At 48.5% G+C, this 20,215-nt stretch overlaps 1 long non-coding RNA gene across 1 annotated transcript; it reads right to left on the bottom strand.

The window, feature by feature from the left end:
* Positions 1–9,385: 9,385 nt before the first annotated feature.
* Positions 9,386–10,429, bottom strand: LOC125947620 (uncharacterized). The gene is made up of 3 exons (XR_007468448.1): positions 10,279–10,429; positions 9,835–9,921; positions 9,386–9,670 (listed from the first exon to the last, which is right to left on the bottom strand). It is a non-coding gene; the product is annotated as an uncharacterized LOC125947620 (long non-coding RNA).
* Positions 10,430–20,215: the final 9,786 nt, after the last annotated feature.

Below are 20,215 nucleotides of genomic sequence, written 5' to 3'. Positions count from 1 at the left end.
TAAAGTTGGCGCGGACAATTATTGTTGGGCCTTGAACATAGAGCCTGTGTTTGTTGTCGCACCACAGTCATTCTGTGTGCTGTTCTTCGTATCTTGCGACACTGGTGGAAGTGCTGGGTACTCCCTGATGCCCGGAACTCCTGTGCGGAGTGCAACATCCCAGTTCAAACCTGCAATCAGTTCCTACAGTGGACACTCCTGTCCACCGCTACAATTGCCGACTGTGGGGCCTCAGCCCGGAGGTAATCGTCTTGGAGAACTAACCGGACCTCTACCTAACGAGATGGCAACCGCAGGACCTTCTCAGGTGACTGCAGCATCCTCAGACTCCCGAGACATTCCATGGTGATGTTTATGAGGACGTCGAATATTGGCTCGCGCAATACAAGCAAGTCGCCAAGGCGAATCGGTGGACTGCAGAAGAAAAAATCTCGCGCGTCTACTTCGCTCTGGCGGACAGCATTCGTACGTTGTATGAGAACCGGGAAGTCACACTGACTTCCTGGAATGAGTTTCGACAGCAGCTTTCCACCACCTTCACAAACAACGATCGTCGCGATTCTGCCCACCAACCAATCGAGTCGCGCATCCAGAAACCGAATGAGAGCGCAGGCGCGGATCCAGGGGGGATGTCCGGATGTCCTGACCCCCCCCCTCAGATTTCCGCATCGGCCCCTCGCTGACAGGGGGACGGCCCTGTCGCGAAAAACTGTGGCCACCAGCATTCTTCAAAAGTATTTTTCGCGAGTACCAGTGATATCAGCCATGTGGTAGTAAAGCTAGCTCGCTCACAAGCTTAGTTGTATTCCGTCGGGGTGTGGTGTTGCGAAGTTGCCGTAGTTATTTTTTCTCATGAACACCTCGACCTCTTGGCGCCGGCGGTGCCTTACTCGTCCCGTCGGTGCCGTCGAATGAACGAGGAGACGTCCCTTAACTCCCTTTTGCCAAGCACGCCGATGTCCGCGCGAGTGCCTTCGCGCCTGATCAACTTAGTTGCCCCTTGGGGTGTCATCGGTTGCCTCATTGGCTGTCATCGGTTCCGCGACCAACCTGCTTGATGAAAGAGATCACTTGCTGAAGTGTTCATATACAGGGTTTGTCCGAAAAGTAATGCCAGTGAGTATATTGTGAAGCGACTATAAGTCCCAGCGCGCTAAGACCAGTTGCGATTGGTGTAGGGGGAAGTTAGCTTACGCACGCGCGGTCGCTCAGTCGTCTGCGACCATCTGGAGAGTAAGGACAAGGTTTTACAGCGTAAGCTGTTATGGGCTCATTCCAATAGCCGTTTCGGGTCGCGATGATGCCGCCGGCGATGGAACGCGTCGGCTTGCACGCGCGACGTAGTCCCAAGCAGGCCGCGTCGGGCGCGTTGCAGTGGGAGCGAATGTGACAGCCGTAGTTGCATTGTCCGCCGCTTGGCTGGGCCGAACGGCGCTAGCCATCGGCGATGGAACGCGTCGGCTTGCACGCGCGACGGCGTCCCAAGCGCGTTCCTGACGCATTCACTAAAATTACTAGGCAGTAACGCTCCTCTAGCTTATGCTGTGACTGTGCTGCGTGTGCCGCGCAGGCCTGGCATTTTTTCGTCAACTCATTTTCATTGACCGTGCAAGCCGTAATGTAGCGCTCCTTGGAACAAAGGACCGCCATCGAGTTTTGTGTGAAACTCGGCAAAGTCTGCAGAGGAAACTATTCCTATTATAAAGACAGCTTTTGATGATAATTGTTTGTCACAACATCAAGTTTACCGGGGGCACGGTCTTTTTAGAAGGCTGTGAAGAGGTCAGCGATGAAGCCCGCTCTGTACCGCCATCAACGACCATCACCGACGAAAATGTGACGCCCGCGAGAGATCTTTTGTACTCATACCCTCGTTTGAGTGTCCGTTTAGTGGCACAGACAGTAAACATTCCAAAAAGTGCCGTTCACAAGATTTTGACGAATAATTTTCAGATGCGAAAGTGTGCGCGAAGATCTCGCGCAAAATGTTAATGGACGACCAACAATCGAACCGAGTTGAAACGTGCCAGGAGGTTTGGAACTTGTGCGAATGTGACCCCCACGTTTTGCACAATGTCATCACAGGTGACAAAAGTTGGGTGTTTGAATACGACCGCGAAACAAAAAGGCTAAGTGCCAAGTGGCACAGCTCGGCGTCCCCTCGCCCCAAGAAGACCAGAATTATCAAGTCAAAGGTCAAAAGTGCTCAAGCGACTGAAACGAAGGATTCATCGCACCTGGCCTGATATCGGGGGTGATTCGAAACTTCACCATGACACTGCACCATGCAGCCTGCACCGCCTTCCTCGTGACCCGCTTCCTGGCCAATTGAAAGATGCCAATGGTTCCCCAGCCGCCCTACTGTCCTGACGTGGCTCTCCCATGCTTCTTCTTCTTTCTGCGTTTGAAAATTCCCATGAAAGGACAACATTTCGCGACAGTTGGCAAAGTCGAAGAGGCTTGCAACAAGGCTATAAAGGGCATTCCTAAGGAGGCCTACCGTCAATGACGCCTTCGATGGTTGGAAATCTCGCTAGCAGCCATGTAACGACGCAGGAGGAGCCTATTTTGAAACATTTTATTGTGTTGTACCAATCTGATCAATAGTTTCTTTTTAATCGACATTACTGACATTACTTTTCGGACAAACCCTGTATAAATAATAACAACTAACAGCTAAACTAAGAACTACGCATGGGCAACTTTTTTTAACTGTAGCACTCTTGTGATCACAGTTAGACGTTGACAATATCCAGTACGAGCGCAGTACGCTACAAGTTTTTTATTGTAACTTCGCAGTTTTATTGTCATACATTAAGCATAGGAGGCTCAAAGCAGCCGGATCCGTTTATCTGAGTGGGCGTTCTTGCGGAGCGGGGCGAAGCCTCGAGCAGCGGCTGCGAAGTGGCGGAGCGTGACGGCCAACGCCAGCGCGCGGGCCTAGGGTGGCGTCGCGTGGTTAGAGAAACGGGAGCAGATGCGCGCCTTGTGTAAAAGGATGGCGTCGCGTGGGAAGCAAAACATGAAGACGCTGGCTCGCGCTCTCGGCTACTACGCCGCATCTTTCACTTGTAGGTGGCGTCGTGAGTCTTCATACGCGGTGATTCGCATATCGTGAACAACCAGCGTAGTGGTTGCCGCGTTGTAGCTCCAAAGCAAACGAAGGTGTCTCAGCCGAACACATAGCATCTCCTTCAAGAAAACAAGGTGTCCCAACAGAACTCCAAAGACGGACCCGTGCTTACGCATTTATAACGAACCTGCAACAGATCATCCCAAATTTTATTTTAAGAAACATTACAGGCTAGATATACCAGGTGTTCAAAATTAAGCTTTATGGTTTTCTTAAAATTAGGCACTGGGAGGCACGTGAAGACCACCTGCGCAAATAAGTCATGTGGCCAAGGGGGGCACAAAGTGAGATCATAATTATCGCTGTCAGCAGCCGAACTGACTAAAATTGAATAATTAGCTTTTTATTGAGTGCAGTAATAAACACGACTGCCTCTAAGTTTTCAATACAAACATACCCACTTACTGCAGTCGACAAAAAATAATTGTTCAATTTTAGTTAATTGGGCTGCTCACAGCGATAATTATCATCTCACTTTGTGCCCCCCTGGCCACATAACTTATTTGCACAGGTGGTCTTCGTGTGCCTCCCAGTGCCTAATTTTAAGAAAAGCATAAAGCTTAGTTTTGAACACCCGGTATTATCAGGCGCAGCCGCCAAGCCCATGGCTGTATTGGGTAACGTCCTTTTCCTATAAGCTCGAGAAACCGATACCTGGTTTCGCTACAGGTCTTCTTCCTCTTTCTGGGGTTTTATGTGCCAAAACCAGTTCTGATTATGAGGCACGCCGTAGCGGAAGGCTCCGGATTAATTTTGACCATCTGGGGTTCTTTAACGTGCACTACAACGCAAGCACACGGGCATTTTTGCATTTCGCCTCCATCGAAATGCGGCCGCCACGAATCCAGCGATCTCGTGCTCAGCAGCGCAACGCTGTCTGAGCCATCACGGTGGGCTACAAGTGTTGCTCTAGCCTTATAAAACGCGGTTTTATCGTGAGCAGAAACGGTGAATTTCGGTAAATAAGAAAGGCTACTATCATCATCATCATCATTGACAGAAGCTGACCCCCCCCTCAGAAAAAACCTGGATCCGCCCCTGTGAGAGCGTCGCCATGTTTGCGGAGGACATGACCCGCCTGTTCCGCCGCGCTGACCCAGAGATGCCGGAAGCAAAGAAAATCCGCCATCTGATGCGAGCCGTCAAGGAACAACTTTTCGCCGGTCTTCTTCGCAACCCACCGACAACCGTTGCGGAATTCATCTCGGAAGGTACGTCCATCGAACGAGCACTGGAACAATGTTGCCGACCCTTCGATCGCCCAAGCAACGCCTCGAGCAACGTTTCTGCTCTGGCTGCCGGCAATGAGCTTCGTGAGCTCATCCGGGAGGTTGTTCGTGAAGAGATTCACTACCTCCTTGTGACCCCGCAGGAGTCAGTTGGGGCTTCTGTAGCAGAGGTTGTGTGACAAGAAATCAGGCAGGCATTCTCGTTGCCCGAATCTCTACCGGACCAACGGTCGCTGAGCTACGCATCGGCTGTTCGTCGTCCCACCATCTCTCAGGAATGAAATATTGCAGGCATGCCATGATGAAGCAACATCCGGCCATTTGGGCTTCACACAAACGCTCTGCAGAGTAAGACAAAAGTGTTACTGGCCAAGATTGACGGCGATCGTTCAAGAGTACGTCCGTACATGCCTTGATTGCCAGCGGCGGAAAGTGCCAGTCGTCAAACCAGCAGGCTTCCTTCATCCTATCGAAGTACCCAGAACTCCATTTGCACAAGTCGGAATGGATCTGCTAGGCCCATTTCCAACTTCTGCTATGAGACACCGATGGATTATCGTAGCCACGGACTATCTCATGCGCTACGCCGAAACCAAAGCTCTGCCGCGGGGAACGGCCAGTGAAGCAGCTCGATTTTTTATAGAGAATGTCCTACTGAGACATGGCGCCCCCACAGTAATAATAGAGAGCTTTAGATTAGGGGGACGCAAGCGTAGGGGCCCCAAGCGCTAGCGGGCCCCTACGCTTGCGTCCCCCTAATCTAAAACTCTCTATTGACTGACAGAGGAACTGCATTCACGGCCGAGCTATTGGGCACAGTTTTAAGACTTAGTGGCACATCTCATCGGCAGGCAACGGCGTACCATCCGCAAACGAATGGACTCACGGAGCGCCTCAATAAGACGCTTGCGGATATGCTTTCCATGTATGTTATGTGGAGCATAAAAACTGGGACGAGCTGTTGCCATATGTCACCTTTGCATACAATACGGCTCAGCAAGAGACAACGAGGATGACACCGTTCCGCCTTCTCCACGGTCGCGATGTCACAACCATGCTCGACGCAATGTTGCCGCATGAACATGGATGCGATGGCGTCGCAGTGTCGCAAGATGCGAAGAACGGCACACAGAACGACGGTGGTGTAACAATATTGCCACGCGTCTTCAAAAGGGGCTGACGACGTTTATTGAGAGCGGCTGGGCTCTGGCGAAAACGGCGGCGAGAGGCAACTATCGAGCGGGGCGGTTAGCACGCGCACTTCTTTCTTCTTGCGCCTCTGCGCTTGCCCTATTCCCACTACTACAGGTGACATTTTCCCCCTTCCTCGGAAAGAGCATCGGCTCGTAGTAGTAAGTGGTTCATGTGGAAAGGGAAATGTTGACGCTATCTTCTGCAGCCCTTGAGGGAGCACGGCTCAGCGCCAAGCATCGGCTCGATGCTCAAGAAGTGGTGTGGGAAAGGGAAAAAAAAACAACAAAAAAAAAAACAACACACGCTCAATGAAGATGCTCGTGCACAGAACACAGCGAGAGCTACAGCAGGGTAGCTAGAAACAATTCTGTACCTCTCTAGAAACGGAGAGGTAAGTGCATCAGGTGCAAATGAGAGCGTAAAAATCACTAACGCGCAACGTAGGGCTTCATGCGTACGACGTGAACTCCGTCAGAACTAGGTGGTTGTTGGCGCCGTCTTTGCGCCGCACTGTCTGGAACGACTTCATAGTTCACGTCACTAATGCGGTGTAGCACTTTGTAGGGGCCAAAATACCGGCTGAGCAACTTTTCACAAAGGCCATGGCGGTGAACAAGGGTCCACACCAACACTTGGTCGCCGGGACTGTAGCGCACTTGCCGCCGGTGACGGATGTTATAGCGCCGTGCATCTGCGTGTTGCTGCTCACCGATGTGCAGCCGCGCGAGCTGGCGAGCTTCCTCAGCGCGCTGAGCAAATTCTTCGGCGTCAGTAGTTGGGTTCTCGGCATCGTGGCACGGAAGCATAGCGTCCAGCATCGTCTGTACTTCGAGGCCGTAGACAAGGCGAAATGGTGTGAAGTGCGTTGTTTCTTGTACGGCGGTATTATACGCGAAGGTCACATAAGGCAGGATACGATCCCATGTTTTGTGCTGGACGTCGATGTACATAGAGATATGTCTGTGATGGTCTTGTTTAATCGCTCCGTAAGGCCGTTGGACTGCGGATGTAAGCGGTCGTCTTTCGATGCCTGGTGTTGCTTAGTTGAAAAATTTCGTCCGTGAGCTGTGCCGTGAACGCCGTTCCTCTATCTGTGATAACAGTGGCTGGGGCACCATGGCGCAATACAATGTGACACATGAAGAACTGCGCTACCTCAGAAGCCGTGGCTCGTGGGAGCGCCTCTGTCTCGGCATAGCGGGTTAAATAGTCAGTGGCAACAATCACCCACTTGTTGCCGTCGGTTGACAGAGGAAAAGGCCCAAGAATGTGTTAGGAAAAGGAACGGTGGACCGGAGCGCTTGGTGCACTTCATCTCTTATTACACTCGCAATGGAGCTCACCGTGGCTTGTGGAGTGCCGTAAACCTTCAGTATCTCTTCGCGCACAACGGTGCGGATGAGGTCTCGAAGGTTGTCATTGTGGCTTCCGATGGCCGTGGACATTTCCGTAGTCGCGTTCACTTGCCGCTCGTAAAAGTTAGAGCGCTGCTGAAGCATCTTCTCCATACTGACCGCCTCGGATAGAAATTCGGCGACAGTCTTCGGAGGATTGCGCACCAGACAAGCGAAGAGCTGCTCCTTCACCCCTCGCATCAGGTGACGCAACTTCTTGTCTTCGGTCATTCCAGGGTCTGCTCGTCTGAAGAGGCGCGTCATATCTTCGACGAACGCGGTAAAGCTTTCGTTGGGAAGCTGGACGCGGACCTGAATTGCTCGTTCGGCTCGTTCGCGGCGATCAGGACTGGCGTAAGTGTCCAGTAGATGACGGCGGAACTCGCGCCACGACGTCAGTTGCTCCTCACGGTTTTGAAGCCATGTACGCGCGCCGTCCTCGAGGCAAAAGTAGACATTCCTACGTTTAGTCGCGTCGTCCCATTCGTTGTATTCGGCGACGCGCTCGAAGTCGGTCATCCGTCTTCGACGTCTTCGAAGACGTCGCCATGGAACGACTTCGGCACCAGCGGGTTCTGAAGTGTATACCGGTTCGTCATTGCACGTTCCATACCGGTTGGGGTAGTCTGAAGCACTACGGCGTCTTCAGGGGGCAGTCCCCGGATCCTGCGGCTCGTCCGATGGACTCTACCGCAGCCGTGGCCTAGTGGTAGAGCGCCCGCCTCGGCTGCGGGAGGCTACCCAGTGAGCCATTAATGTACCATAGATGTCCATAGAACATCATGTTTGAGACATTGCACACATCCTATAGATATCTATATTTCTCCAAACAACGTCACAAATACGTACCATGGATAATCTAAGTCCCATCCAGATCATGTTGCTCTAACGTTGAAAGGATGTCGCAGCTGGACATAAGTAACCTCTAATAGATGTTCTTTTTGGGGACGCAGGAGGTCCATAGAACATCTAGTGGATCTTTCCTGCTGACGCTATAATGAACTGTATACCTGCGAGTGCCACAGTAGATGTACTATTGAATACAAATGAAATGCGAACAGCAGAGTGTATGGCCAAACCTTACTAAAAGCACAGTGTGTGGCGTCGGCCAGCGATGATTGTACACATGCATGTGGTTTCGATGCGGAGTGCGGGGCTGCTTGTCCTAGTGCGTATTACGTCACCTGTGTTTTTTTGGAAGCTTGTATTCTCACCCCGCCATTGCAGTGCCATTCCTATCTGTGATTACTTTTAAGGTGGCTAGCACTGTTGTTGCGCATCCAATGCAATACATTTTTCGTGCTATTCAAATTACGATTATACACTGGCAGCTTTGATGGTAACAAAAGCAAAGCAATGCACGTTAGCAAGCTGGGTGCATGCCAGCTATATCACGCTACAGATGTAGTGATGGTGCTAGTCACCATAACACTGTACTGCCAGGTGGGTATGGCACTGCCCGAGGAGAGATGAGAAAACTTTCGGACAAAATACGGGTGACGTTTATCGCAATAGGGCGAGCAGCGCTGCACTCTTCCTCGAGAACTACATCCCCACGCACGTGCACAATGACTGGCCGACGACATGCACAGTATACCTTTAGTTATGCTTCCGCCACACACTCCGCTGTTCGCATTTAATTTGTCCTCGATGGTACATCTGCTGAGGCACACTAATGGCACAGTTACCCCCATTGTCGGCATGTAGCTGGTGAGTTTGCTTGAAATGTTTTGTTAACGTGTAAACGTGTGAATGTGAAAATATAAACTGCAACACTTAAGGTGAAATCCTTAGATGGCTCAATGGTCGAAAAATTCGATGTCCAGCGTCGCAGCACCAAAATTCAATGGCACCAAAATTGGGGATTGAACCTTCGACCTTTGGTGTTAATTAGGTCGAAGCGAATTAAGGCACAGTTCATTAAGATAGAGTTAATTGAGGCACTCTAACCCACGGCCTTTGTTGGGAGTCGAAACCACTTGGAGATATGGGCCAACCGGCCACATCTCCAAATTATCTCCAAGTTGGATTCCAATTGACATGGTGAAGGTAGAGTCGAACCTTGGGTGTTCATTAGAGCGAAGTTACTTTAGGCAAGTTAATTACGGCAGAGTTAATTAAGGCACTCGAACTTTGGTGGAAGTCGAACCCACGATTTTTGGTGTTAAGACAATGTTAATTAAGATACAATTAAGGCACTCAAACCCTCGACCTTTGGTGGGAGTAGAGCCCGCAACCGTTGGTGTTAATTATAACGAAGTTAATTAAGGCACAGGTAATTAAGGCAATCGAGCCCACAACTTTGTTAGGAGAAAACAATAGAAGTAACAACGCATGCGAATGACAAATAATTTAATGAATGCTTCGTGAGTGCGCAGGCTTCTGCCTTCATCCTCTTCAGTGTTCGCTAAAGTGACTGTCAACTTTTATATATAGTTCTAGCGCTCATCAAATGCGAAAACTGTGCTAAGAAAACCGTAAATCCGCATTTTGATCATTATGCATCATTACAAATCCTGCAATGGATAAATGAAAAATAGTGAGTTCAGTAAGCACTAGGTAAAGCACACCAGTGAAACTCACAATGTCATACCAATGTTACTTTTTTATTTATACAACTTATAAAGCTTTATTACAAAAATGATCGGCCCCCAGCCACGCACATGTATGAACTTATTCATTACATGTTCTCGCTGTATACAAACAGGTTAAACGCGGATCTAAAAAAAAAAAAAACAAAAAAAACACGTAATCAAACAGATTCTTGAAAATTAAACTTTATTAAAACACAAGTAACGAGTCGGCACAAAATGACTAGTAGGCACAGTGCCACAATTATAATTTAAAAGAATAAAACTGATTAGTAAGAGGTAGTATCACATACTAATTAATGACCAAAAGTGCATGGCCTGCTTGCCAGCACCTGCTTCTGGGGCCACCGGATTCAAGATAGAAAGCCAGTACTTTCTAGCTGCATTGAAAAATATATGGTAAAATAAGTTCCACGCAAGCAGAATCCAGAGATGGAATGTTTATCTTGATAGGCAACTTGGCCAGGCAGCTTCTCAGATCACAAAAGGGCCAATAACATAATGCTGCCAGAGACTTAGAGATAGGCATTGCAAATGATAAATATCCCTGACACTTGAAGAGGAACGCAGGAAACCAAGTGATACAAACATGTGCGAAAATTAACCATCAAAACATTGCCTCCAGAACATTCCCGTAAGCGCTCCGCAAGGCGAACAAACGTACCACAAATAGCAGTCAGAAGCACAGCTCTAAATTTAAGCACGCAACTGTACAGTTCTGCCTATTATATACGTACTTGGGCCATGGTCAACCGCACAAAAGTCGAAAAGACACAAATAAAGCACACGCTGCTCGCGCCCGGAACATTGCTGCGCACATGCATCGAGGCGCGTGTTGCTGAATTGATATCAGTGGCGATGCGAAGTCAAAGCTATTGCGAGTTCAAGCTTTTTTTTTTATGAACTGTCGTAATACATCAGCAAGTTAAAGGTTACGTATTTTCAACAATGTACTAATATATATATAACTGAAAAATAAAGATAAAGTATCTTTGTATGAGAAAGAAAATGGCGTAACCGAGACCGAAAGCATAGCGAAAAAATGGTGAAAGTATTGGCTTTTGCGCGCGGTGTCCGGCAGCAACGTTACTAGACCTCCAGCAGTGCGTGCAAAGGTCGTGCTAAATTGCAAAATAATTAATTTAATGCTTTTGCTCTCCTAGCTTCCCATTGTCAGGCATTAGAGACAATTTGCTTGTATTTCTGCGGCATAGTGCGTGCATCGACTCATAACGCACAATGTACGATCAATGCACGAGAGCTTTGAATGTGCAAGAGATGTCCAAATCATAAGGACATTCGACGTCCTCTGGATGACCCTTGACTGCCACGTACTAGTCGAACATACTATAGATGTAAACTGGACGTCGTTAAATGTCTTGGATATTTGGTCTTTTGTGGTACATCCAATGGATATTTGTGGTTCACTGGGATATGGGTTCGATTCCCACAGCCGCCGGGCACCCACTGGTTCAAATGGGTACAAGCGTGCCCCGGCCTGGCGTTCGGCTTTCTTCAGGGGTGATGCGCTTGGGAAAGGAGCCTGCGCCCTGAATTCCCGTCGAAACCAACGTGAGCACGGAAATACCAGCCCTGTGTATGGACTAACACAGGGCTGGTGCTTCTGCTCCCAGGAGGAGTCTGTGGCATGAGTGAAAAATACCCCGCACCTCCACCACTTTGCCACGCGTCTTCAAAAGGGGCTGACGACGTTTATTGAGAGCGGCTGGACTGTGGCGAAAACGGCGGTGAGAGGCAACTATCGAGCGGGGCGGTTAGCACGCGCACTTCTTTCTTCTTGCGCCTCTGCGCTTGCCCTATTCCCACTACTACAGGTGACAATTAATATACTCTAGGACAGAGCATGCTAGCACTACAAAGCACTCATCTTTTATGTTAGGTATACATTACTACAAGCTCTTTAAAGATGGTCACAAGAGAAATGATAGCTTTAATAAAAAAACCAAAGGTGAAGGAAGCTGTGAAACTGTATTGAGAAATTACGCAATGTGTAGTGTTTACTCAGTTCAGATAACGTCCAAAGGTGCCATGAAGCCTTGATAGCTGTGGATGAGGGAACAGTTGTAGCCCTATTTGGAGCATGAGAAATAAACAAATTAAGATGGAAACCTGAGTAACAACTCGTAATGCAATTAAGGAATCTCGCTACACCTCTAGAAATGAGGCAGTGAAATAAAATGAGTGTCACAATTTTTTTTTCTTCATTTGGGTTCAGTATACTGATTGTAACAACACAAAAGTGGAGGGGGTGGTGCACATTAGAGAAATGCTAGGCTGTTTTTATATTCCGCCTTCTCTACATTCAAAGTACAGTAAAGTTACCATGGAAAGCTACAGTGAAGCCATTGGTTGAGTCTGTATGGTGGAAATACCAACCTAACTGCTTGGGTTTACACTGCCTTACTTATACTTACCTATTTAAGCGTTGAGCTATTCGAAGATTGATTAAGGTGACCAACATACTGAACAAGTAGTTTACTGAGCAAATTAGCTGGGGAAGGGTGATGGGCAAAACCAGAACAAAGTGTGAGCGGGAGCCAACCTCACCTTGTTCTTGTCTTGAATTTCCATCTCCCGCATTCCCCCTGTTTTCCATTGGGAAGGGCAGAAAGATGGGACAGAGCATATGGGGTGTATTCCATTGTAAGCGGTCTGACTAGTAGCGCCACCTACCAGCCTCAGCACTCAGCCAGCCCTGAAGCCAAGCCGGCCAAGCCTAGTGTAGGGTTGCCAGATAGGGCTATTAATAGCCAAATTGGGCTACTTTTTACGCGACTTGGCGTCGAAAATTCCGAGTTGGCTACATGGCTATATTTGGGCTATTTTTGAATTAAGGACTTCTGGGTCCCGGGCACCACGTCAGCACTGACAAAATTTACCAACGCCGGTTTATGAAAACCCAAAGCTCATTGCTGCGAAAAAGTTATGTAGGCAATCTCGAAGGCTGTGTTTTTAAGCAAAGTCGGCGCTGAGTGGATCTCGTTACGTCATCGCTGCCATGTTTACAAGTCTTTCCAGGCTAAGCTCTCTTTTTGTTTAAGGTCCCAGTATTTTTCAAAGGTAGCGCAAACTCCTCTCTGCGTCGTTTCCTCCTCGCCCAGTGAGCGAAGCACGCGGCCGCTACCGCCCGCTTCATATCGTATGCATATGCATATGCATACGATATGCATATGCATATCGTATGCATATCGTATGCGTTTCAAGCGCTTGCTTGAAACGCGACTGTTCTGGGCGCATTTTCACAAGGCTGTTCGTACGTGAGACTTCTACATAAGATATGTAGTACCTTCAATTAGTGGTAGAATCTGCATCGCTCAGACGAGGAAAACGAAAGGTAGAACAAGTTAAACGCAATCCCAAGCAGTCTTTACCACTGCTGATTGTTCTCGGAATCGAATGGTGTTCTGTTTACCTGACGCATTTACGAAAACAAAGAGGTACATCAAACTGTGCACAGACAATACGGCGAAGACATCTATGTGCTAAATACCCCTAAACGTGTTTTTTTTTTTTTTTCAAAATGCATTCACGCGCTTTTCTTTCCCCGTCAGTTATATGCCTTGGTTCCCGTGTGTGCGCGCGCTTTCTGTGTTTTGCTCTTTAATTGTCGACTCTCATTATGCTCAATTTATTAGAAGTCATACTAGCTGGTATTCATATTGCCAAAATGCGCCCTTTTGTTGGCCGCAGAGCATAAACCGGGACTTTTTTTTTTTTTACTCAGTTGTTGCCTGATGGTGAACTCGCGAACGCACCCACCTTACCGCGTTCATCACTAACTGGATGAGAACAGCGATCAGAAAATCCCTCAGTAATGACCTCCCTCGGTGGCAGTCAAATGTCTTTCTTCCGATACGGTGGAGCCATATCGCTCGCCGTTTGAGGTTTCGTTTGCCACGGGGAACCGCAAAAAGCTTGACCCCTTGGCAATGCTATTCGAACATTCAACAGCTCAGCAAGTCGGCATCGTGCTGCTGCCGAGCGCGCCTTCAAAAATGCAAAAGGCTACGCTCACGCACAGCGCACATGCGTCCCGGTGTTTCTACGCTCACTAATGGCGCCGTTTTCCCGCGATAACGAAAGCCGCGCGGGTTATTCGTCACGTGTCAGGCCTTGTCCAATGGGAGAGCGGAAAACGGCGAAGAAGTCAGGAGAGGGGTAGAGGGCGGGGAGGAAATTCTCCTTTCCTGTTTGAACAATGGTTTGCGCTACCTTTGGAACATACAGGGACCTTATTTTTGTTTTGGTTTCAGCGCCATCTGCTGCTGACGCGTGGTTCAGTAAGGGCTCTATTCTGGACACGCATGGCGGCTGCACGGCCGCCATTATCCGCCATCTTGGCTGTCTCATTGGCTGACCAGAGGTCACGTGTTTCGAAATTTGTGCCGGGAAACGGAAGTTTTGCCAAATGCAATTTTGCGTTTTCGTCAGAATGACGAAACGTGACGTGGAGCTGCAAATTTTATCGACTAATAGTTTTGTGCGGTCCTTGGCACCTATATCAAGGTCGATCCACATAGGTCGCGAAGCTTCGGGCGAAAAGCGGTTCAGAACCAATTGTCACCGACATCAGCAAGTGTGGTTATGGGAGCAGCGATTGAAGCGCGACTATGTTTGGAGGGAATAAACACTGGGAAAGAAAAAAAAAGCGTTTTTAAATTAAAGCGAGACGCAGTTAGATTCATTCAACGAAAATAAAGTTCCTATTTCATTTTATATATGCATGGCGAGAAAAGATACAACTGTATTTTACTAGATCATTATCAATATATACCTTTTTTCAGGGCCCACCGTGAGAGCGCCCATCGATAGCGGCGGGCGTTGACGCCGCTATCACTTGCAATGCCATGCAACTCTTGGAGTGTGTGGAAAGGCGCGCTCGTAAAGTTCGCCTGTTACAATACGCCCCCCTCATATGTGTTGTGTTGCATGTCAACCTTTGTCTGAATTAGGTGACGCGGGTAGTTTTATTGTCTCTTAACCTGTGCAGTCAAAAGTAGTGAGTTGCGACCGTCAGATACTTGTTTACTTTAGCTGTTTTCGTGCAACAGCGCTGGCCGACGGGCTTGGCGTCCGACGAAAGGACGAGCACTCTACGCAATCTACGCCAAAAGTGTTCGTCGGCCTCCAAAGAAAGTATGTTCTGTGCAGCGACGCGATTTCGACAACCGTACGGCTGATCTTTCCCGGCATCGCTTTTCGCGCTGAAAACTCGGAACGCCCATGAAGTCAAATGGCGGGGCATTTGAATATACAGCTCTAATGGCAGGCCTCCGAAAACAAATTTCGCGCCTATGAGAACAAAATGACGTCACTTCTGTTTTTGACGGATATGACGTCAAATTATTTTTTCTTCCGCCGGAAGTGTTCCCCCCTCACACAGATGGCGCTAAGCCCCATGAACCGCCGGTAAGCAACCATGTTTTGAACGTATGGGCTTCTATGGAAGCTTCGCTACCAGAGCTAGGGTGGCTAGAAGGGGAGGTGTGAATACCGGCGGCGCAAGCGTGACCCCTCAGCGCACCGATGCCGCAGGGCGGCGCTGTTGACCGAGGCGCGGGAAGGCACGCAACCGAAATGAGCGCATCGCCAGCCTCGGGTATCGCGCGTTGTCTGCGAGCGTCATGGAATATACGTCTTTATCCATGAAATCAACGTTTTATCAGCCCACATCACTACTCCTGTGAGATTTTATGGGCCCAGTTCGCATTGCGTCGATAGATTCAAACGCGTTTTTTTTTTTTTTTTTTTTTTTGTGTCCTCCAGATCAGAATCATAGGGGCTGGGGGCTCTGGAATAATTTCGACCACTTCGGGTTCTTTAACGCGCACTCACACCTTACGGCACACAGGTGCCTTGCACTTCGACTCCCTCAAAATGCGACCGTCGTCCTCGAGGTCAGCAGTAATCACCCTATGCGTGCCGTACGTACGACCTGTAAACTGCAGTCATTACCCGATTACTTCTCGACGTACAAACCACTTTGTGCCAGCGCTTGAAGACGTGTAGCATGTCCTTTCGACGCTCAAATAAGCAATTTACTATGATTTCAGACAGCAACAGATCTGGTCATAAAATAGTTTATTTAAGTGAGGAAAACAACTATGGGAAAATTTGATCTACAACACGCAATATTTCAGTGCTTTTAGTTTATTCTCAGTGCCCTGCTGAATGACACCTTTAAGCAAAAAATGAATCCTTGTTACGCAATAAAAACGTACAACTGATGCTGTCAGGGCAGCAGAATGCTCTAGGCAACCAATTTTTGGCACATCACCAATTGATCAACTGCATAAACTTTGCCACAGCTTTGGCATGCAAACGAGTGAGTTTGTTTTCAATAAGGGCATTAATTTACCAGCTTGTAGAATGGTTCTGATAGACTGATAGATATAAAAGGCCCCCAAAGTCCCTTCTGTTTGTTCTTTAGATTCCACAACGGTTTCGTTGTGAAGCTGCCCAGCCAAGTAGATGCTACAGCTGGCAATTGTCCTTCTCCAATGAAGAACACTACCATTTTGGTTAACACAACAGGCGCAGCATTTCGTTCAATGCAAACTCTGCAGTCCAGTAACGAGCAATGTTTTGTTTAAACTTTTGCAGTGACCACAGTTCCAAAGGTCGCTTAAGCTCGATAATGAACAATTCTTCTGCGACTGGACTGGGCATTCCATCCCGCTGTATATTTACAGCCTCCACGTCTGCCGGTGGGCATGCATTCCCCCGTCTTGTCAATAGACAAGCGCCGCTTCTCTTGTAAGATAATAATAATAATAATACTTTATTCGTACTCAGAGAGTCGAATATGTAGTCCAGGCATACAGGGTCATAGTAGGCGGAACTGCCTATACCGGAGTGGTTTGCGTCCCGAACCTGGAACCCGTGGAGCGTGTGAGACATCTCTTCTTTTTCTTTCTTTCGTCAGAGTCCTGCTAATGTATTTTGGCAAGTTCGGAAGTACTGTGGGCACGGCATCTTCTGAGAGGGCAGGAATGTGACGTGGTATCAAGACTGCAGTTCCATTAATAAAGTCGCGAACGATAAACCTAAGGAAAAAAAAAAAGGCGGTGGTGATCAGATTGAGCTAGCGTGAAAGGCCTCGTGAATAATACTAGGATGGCAATTGGCAATGCCACGACGACGCTGTGCAACACGCTATGTATCGCGAGAAACACCACAAACAAGGCGACGAGACCAAAACTGACGGCGAAGGCACGGAGGCGAGGCGAGACCGGCAGGCCGGCGCGGCTATGCTTCCCGCGCCGCGAGCTGTAGCGCCATATTTCCCCTGGTGGCATCGGTGCGCAAGGGGGTCACGCGCGCCTGCAGGAAAGCGCCGCCGGTATTCACACCTCCCCTTCTAGCCACCCTACCAGAGCCGCTATTCTGGACATTCCGCCATTTTCTTCAAGGCGTGACGTAGGCGCGACGCTTACAAAATGGCGCTCATGGCCCCGTTTTGCTTTCGTAACGTGACGCAAATTTGACGTTTCGCCTAAGAAACTGTAATGTAGGGATTTAAACTAGCGTGGTTGATAAAGGAAAACAGTTTTCCTCCCCAGTAAAAATAAAGCAGCTAGCTCAAAGCGTACGATTATTCGATCAAAATGGTTTCTCGCTTCCGTCGTCTGCATGCGCGCAGGCTGTCGTCTGCTTCATTAGCTAGGATGCGTGTCCTCGGGAAACGGAATGAGTCATCGTATATTGGCGCGCACGCGCTTGCTTTCTACCTTGAGACAATATACGCGACCTGCCAGTGATGAACTGCGCCCGCTCTAGGCCGCGTTATCGCTATCTCGTGATCCGCAAGTGACTCAGCCCGACTGGTCTGGCTGAGAAGCGGCCGAATATCATCGATAGCGTTGCGCGCGCCACAGGTATCCGCTTGAGCGACGCAAACGCCGGCACTGCCATCTCTTGTGCACTTCGCCGCTTACTCGCACCGCGAGAGGAAACTTCAAGGCGCCGTCTTGCGTACATTTCTTTTTGTAAATTAAGAAGTCACCGTTGTCATAGCCTTTGATGACGCGAAAAGTCATTAATATTGATTACAACACAAACACAATAGTGAAAAGTGCGAAATGTCGCAGAAAGTTTGCTAGTTTCAACCAATATTATTTCAAATAAACGTGTTTTTAATAGAAATGATGGTTCAAAACACAAAGGCCAACACCACCCGAGAGGGATGCAAATGCTATGAGCACGCGTTGTGAACAAAATATTTTCATGGCCCCAAATGACAGGGAAAAGGCGGCGATACGCATGCCTCTCGACTGACACTGCATATGGCCGCTCATTACCATAATTCGCGCGGCTCGTCGCACCACAAATTATGGCGGAAAATCTGTGCAATGGCAGCCCAGCGCAACGTCACGCAACGTCAAATTGACGTTTACGAAACAGCCCTTCCTGTGACGCTCTTCACGGGATATTCTTTCAGCCAATCAACAACTGACATGCCGGCTATCTTGAAACGCCACCACATATTCGCGAAATTGCAGATGCATTCCACGGGCTTCTGCACGCTACCGTACACTTTCTTTTTAAAGCGCTAAAGTCGCAATATAGGTGCTAAGGACCACACAAAAGTATTAGTCGATAAAATTTGCATCTCCACGTCACGTTTCGTCATTCTGACGAAAACGCAAAATAGCATTTTGCAAAACTTCCGTTTCCCGGCACAAATTTCAAAACACGTGACCTCTGGACAGCCAATGAGACAGCCAAGATGGCGGATAATGGCGGCCGTGCAGCCGCCATGCGTGTCCAGAATAGAGCCCCAGGTATATTTACCTTGCCTATATTGCGACTTTAGCGCTTTAAAAAGAAAGTGTACGGTAGCGTGCAGAAGCCCGTGGAATGCATCTGCAATTTCGCGAATATGTGGTGGCATTCCAAGATAGCCGGCATGTCAGTTGTTGATTGGCTGAAAGAATATCCCGTGAAGAGCATCACAGGAAGGGCCGTTTCGTAAACGTCAATTTGACGTTGCGTGACGTTGCGCTGGGCCGCCATTGCACAGATTTTCCGCCATAATTTGTGGTGCGACGAGCCGCGCGAATTATGGTAATGAGCGGCCATATGCAACGGCAGTGGAGAGGCATGCGTATCGCCGCATTTTCCCTGTCATTTCGGGCCATAAAAATCTTTTGTTCACAACGCGTGTTCATAGCATTTGCATCGCTTTCGGGTGGTGTTGGCATTTGTGTTTTGCACCATCATTTTTATTAAAAACACGTTTATTTGAAATAATATTGGTGGAAACTAGCAAACTTTCGGCGACATTTCGCACTTTTCACTATTGCGTTTGTATTGTAATCAATATTAATGACCTTTCGCTTCATCAAAGGCTATGACAACGGTGACTTTTTAATTTACAAAAAGAAATGTACGCAAGACGGCGCCTTGAAGTTTCCTTTCGCGGTGCGAGTAAGCAGCGAAGTGCACAAGAGATGGCAGTGCCGGCGCTTGCGTTGCGCAAGCGGATACCTGTGGCGCGCGCAACGCTATCGATGATATTCGGCCGCTTCTCAGCCAGACGAGTCGGGCTGAGTCACTTGCGGATCACGAGATAGCGATAACGCGGCCTAGAGCGTGCGCTCATCATCACTGGTAGGTCGCGTGTGTTGTCTCAAGGTAGAAAGCAAGCGCGTGGGTGCCGATATACGATGACTCATTCAGTTTCACGAGGACATGCATCCTATCTAATGAAGCAGACGACAGCCTGCGCGTATGCAGACGACGGAAGCGAGAAACGATTTTGATGGAATAATCGTACGCTTTGAGCTAGCGGCTTTATTTTTACTGGGGAGGAAAACTGTTTTCGTTTATCAAGAATGTTAGGTTCAATGCCTACATTACAGTTTCTTAGGCGAAACGTCAAATTTGCGTATCGTTACGAAAGCAAAACGGGGCCATCAGCGCCATTTTGTAAGCGTCGCGCCTACGTCACGCCTCGAAGAAAATGGCGGAATGTCCAGAATAGCGGCTCTGTTTTCAAAACTAAGCATGGGAAAGTGGGCGAAATACAGCCGTGCATATAAGAAGGAATGGGAAAAGGACCCCTCTTTTAAAGGTAAATTTTACTTTATGCGCATATTTGGTTTTAAAAGCGTCTGGTGGTAGTACGTTGTTTAGGAATGGAGTAAGAAACTCGGCAAATTTCTTACTCTATTACAAAATTTCCGAAATTCATTCCGCATTCGAAGGCAACTATTGCATCTGCAAAGCATATAAAGCCATTCAAAATTTAAAATATTGCAGTTGAGAATGAGGATGTTTTAAGGTAGGGTCAAGGTATTGCGTGAGGCTCCTACATGATCACGTACTTCGGCACAGGCGCGAGCGCACTGTCGCACTTCGTACTTGCGGTGGACGCACTTTGTACTCGCTCGGCGTCTGCCGTTATTTTAAGATCGGTAGCCACGGCAAGGTGCGCGTTCAGGACCGCTGCCGTTACGTCCCCTCTTGCCCTTATGGTCTTTGGAAACACACAGATATTGCCGGCCCACCGGCTTCTATAAAGAAAGGATAATCGAATGTGCTATAGGATATTTATTGCGTTTCCTTTTTGCAGAAGCAATGCACGTGCGCCATTTTCAGTTAGTGTGACGTAGTGACGGTAACGGAGGGTGCGCCAGCCTGGTCGAGCCG

The sequence above is a fragment of the Dermacentor silvarum genome, chromosome 8 (assembly GCF_013339745.2).
Source record: "Dermacentor silvarum isolate Dsil-2018 chromosome 8, BIME_Dsil_1.4, whole genome shotgun sequence".
NCBI lineage: Eukaryota > Metazoa > Arthropoda > Arachnida > Ixodida > Ixodidae > Dermacentor > Dermacentor silvarum.
The sequence above is the reverse complement of the archived record's forward strand: the minus strand, read 5'-3'. Positions and strand labels throughout refer to the sequence as shown.